Source organism: Notolepis coatsorum (genome assembly GCF_963971535.1).
Source record: "Notolepis coatsorum genome assembly, contig: SCAFFOLD_101, whole genome shotgun sequence".
NCBI classification, from domain to species: Eukaryota; Metazoa; Chordata; class Actinopteri; order Aulopiformes; family Paralepididae; genus Notolepis; species Notolepis coatsorum.
In genome coordinates this window covers 654,227-658,513 of record NW_028174323.1, presented here as the reverse complement: position 1 = coordinate 658,513, position 4,287 = coordinate 654,227, and positions in this window count along the sequence as shown.

Sequence of the window (4,287 nt, the reverse complement as noted above, 5' to 3'; positions counted from 1 at the left end):
TGTTCGGATACTCAGTCTGTTCACTTGAAGAAAGGGGGTTCTCGTACGGAATCCAGTCCTTATAATCCAAATGCTCAGCAGCAAAGCAATAGCTGTAATCAGGGACGTGCACAGGACTTTAGAGGGGCAGGTGCTCAAAGGCTGAAAAGGGCACTGGGCCTGTGCTATTTTTGGGGGGCCTTTTGGGGGGGGTTTGGTGATCAAATATTGAATATTGAACTATAATAATCAGTGCAGGAGCTCACTTATCCTTGAAAGACACTTTTACCACTGACTTAAAAGGCCCATACATCTCCATAAATGTTCAGGGCGGAGGGAATAAGTGCTTACCCTACAGACCCCAAGTCTGTTAGGACAGCAGACTCGGTTGGCACTGCTCAAAACTTACCTATTTAAAATAGCTTTTAAATGAATTATTATCTTTATTTCATTGTCTTATTTTTCTTTATTTCTATACATTTTACTTAAATATTTTATTATAAAGTGTATCATTGTTTTATGTAGTTTCTTTTTCCATTTTATTTGTTCTTTTTTTAATGTCAACATAATATTTAAATTATTCAAATGGTACTCAAACATGTTCCATTGTGATGTCACCAGTGTTGGGCAAGTTACTTTTAAAAAGTAACTAGTTACAGTTACTAGTTACTTCTTCCAAAAAGTAACTAAATTACTTACTCAGTTACAAATTATAAAAGTAACTAGTTACTTCAGAAAGTAACTATTGTGTTACTTTCAAGTACAATTTTTACATAAACAACATACACAAATCTAAACTATTTTAATGTTGCTGTGGGACAAAGTGAGACTAGCCTCCAATCAAATGTCATGTATGTAGATATTATAATTACTATGTTTATATAGTGGATCATACAAATACAAACACAATAGATGTTTTGGAACTTTTGATATGTATTGCCCCTCAACAGGCCACAACTGGGCAACATTAAATTATGCTTGTTAAGCACTATACCAAAAATAAATAACAAATATATACTGATTGATTGAACATTTTAATGAACAGATTGCAGAATGGGTACAGTACAGTACAGCTCAATACACACAATTGTTAAGGGGATGCAGACCAGAGAGACTTTCGTCTTGTTTACATCAGGGTCCCCCATTTTCAATTCATGACATTTATGACATACACAACATACAGATATAAGAATCTAATCTAATCATCTAAACTAATCTAATCGTGACATTTAAGACATGCATGACATACATATATATATCTGAGCACCTGAAGACTGTGCTATTAAACCAGGAAGTGCAGCACTGTTGATAAGGCTGTAGCCTCCACTACTGTAGTGCCCTGCACTGCAACACAACTAACACAAGAGTGAACAAAAAATGCTCATGGACTGTCTGTCGTTGACTGCTCGCTTGTGTTGTTCGTTGGATTAGTTTTGGATTATTTGGGCTCGCCAAACAAACTATCAAAACGTACACGGAACCGCGGTCTGTCGTTGACTGAGTTGTGTTGTTGCTGTGTGTCAGCCTCTGGATTATTTCGAACACCCGCCCACCTCTACCTCTGATTGGCTTACCATGACATTTTACTCAACCTCAGCCAATCGCGCACTGCCCACTAACCAAGGAAAAAAGTATTGCTTCTCAGCGCAGAGATCTCTGTCTGATCTGGAAAAAAACAGCTTCAATCATAGTAACGCACCGCATTTTTTGGCAGTAACGGTAACAGCGTTATTAAGATTGGAAGAGTAATCCGTTTACTCGTTACTGAAAAATATTCCCGTCACTGGATGTCACAGTATGATGTCATAATAGAACATTCTAGAACATTTGTGATGTCATAATAGAACATTCTAGAACATTTGTGATGTCATAGTATGATGTCATAATCAAACATTCTAGAACATTCGTGGGCACCGTATGATGTCATAATAGAACATTCTAGAACATTTCTGTGTCACAGTATGATGTCATAATCAAACATTCTAGAACATTTGTGTAGAGTATATATTCAACAATTCTCAGATCTCAGAAGACAAGTGAAGATCTCACTTGTTGTTCCTGGCTATTTGTCTGTAAGCTTGAATATATTCTGTAGATACAATTTAAAATCCCCACATGGAAAAGGAAACAATGTCCTGTACAATCCTTAATGAGCTGCGTCTGGAGGGAAGGCTCTGTGATGTGGTTATTAAAGTCAACAGCACTGAGTTGAATGCCCACAAGGCCCTCCTGTGTGACTGCAGCGACTATTTCAGGTAAGCTTGGTTCAGGTTAGCTTGTTCAGCTTAGCTTGTTTCAGGTTAGCTTGGTTCAGGTTAGCTCGGTTCATCTTAGCTTGGTTTAGGTTAGCTTGGTTCAGGTTAGCTTGGTTAGCTTGGTTAAGCTTAGCTTGGTTCAGTTTAGCTTGGTTCAGGTTAGCTTGCTTCAGCTTAGCTTGGTTTAGGTTAGCTTGGTTCAGGTTAGCTTGATTGGCTCTACATCTGATTGGCTTACCATGACATTTTACTCAACCTCAGCCAATCGCGCACTGCCCACTAACCAAGGAAAAAAGTATTGCTTCTCAGCGCAGAGATCTGTCTGATCTGGAAAAAAACAGCTTCAATCATAGTAACGCACCGCATTTTTTGGCAGTAACGGTAACAGCGTTATTAAGATTGGAAGAGTAATCCGTTTACTCGTTACTGAAAAATATTCCCATCACTGGATGTCAATAATAGAACATTCTAGAACATTTGTGATGTCATAATAGAACATTCTAGAACATTTGTGATGTCACAGTATGATGTCATAATCAAACATTCTAGAACATTCGTGGGCACCGTATGATGTCATAATAGAACATTCTAGAACATTTCTGTGTCACAGTATGATGTCATAATCAAACATTCTAGAACATTTGTGTAGAGTATATATTCAACAATTCTCAGATCTCAGAAGACAAGTGAAGATCTCACTTGTTGTTCCTGGCTATTTGTCTGTAAGCTTGAATATATTCTGTAGATACAATTTAAAATCCCCACATGGAAAAGGAAACAATGTCCTGTACAATCCTTAATGAGCTGCGTCTGGAGGGAAGGCTCTGTGATGTGGTTATTAAAGTCAACAGCACTGAGTTGAATGCCCACAAGGCCCTCCTGTGTGACTGCAGTGACTATTTCAGGTAAGCTTGGTTCAGGTTAGCTTGTTCAGCTTAGCTTGTTTCAGGTTAGCTTGGTTCAGGTTAGCTCGGTTCATCTTAGCTTGGTTTAGGTTAGCTTGGTTCAGGTTAGCTTGGTTCAGGTTAGCTTGGTTAAGCTTAGCTTGGTTCAGTTTAGCTTGGTTCAGGTTAGCTTGCTTCAGCTTAGCTTGGTTTAGGTTAGCTTGGTTCAGGTTAGCTTGGTTAGTAAACAGATACCATACTGTACTTTTTACTGTACACAGATAATATACAGTACTTCTACTGTAAACATATACTATACTGTACTTCTACTGTAAACATATACTATACTGTACTTCTACTGTAAACAGATAATATACTGTATATATACTGTAAAAAGATAATATACTGTACTTATACTGTAAAAAATATACTATACTGTACGTATACTGTAAAAATATAATATACTGTACTTCTACTGTAAACAGATAATATACTGTACTTATAATGTAAACATATACAATACTGTACTTATACTGTAAACATATATTATACTGTACTTCTACTGTAAACATATAATATACTGTACTTATACTGTAAACATATACTATACTGCACTTCTACTGTAAAATATACTATACTGCACTTCTACTGTAAACAGATAATATACTGTACTTATGTAGCCGGTGTGATCTTGTCTGCGTTGTGTTTAGTCGATTCGACCCCTGTTAAGGGATCGCCCTGAGTGGGAGTTGAACCCCGGACACCCGCGTTGCGGGCGGCATCACAGACCACTAAGCAAGAAGTGAATTCACTTCTTGCTTCCGGGTCTGGATGCCTCTGGGGAGTGAGTTTACTTCCAGTACCGCTTACCATCCACAGCCACGTCACTACTTGTACCCGTGACTGTGGATATACTGCGGTACCTCCGTTACACTTATACTGTAAAAATATACTATACTGCACTTCTACTGTAAACATATAATATACTGTACTTCTACTGTAAACATATACAATACTGTACTTATACTGTAAACATATATTATACTGTACTTCGACTGTAAACATATAATATACTGTACTTATACTGTAAACATATACTATACTGTACTTATACTGTAACATATAATATACTGCACTTCTACTGTAAACATATATGATACTGTACTTCT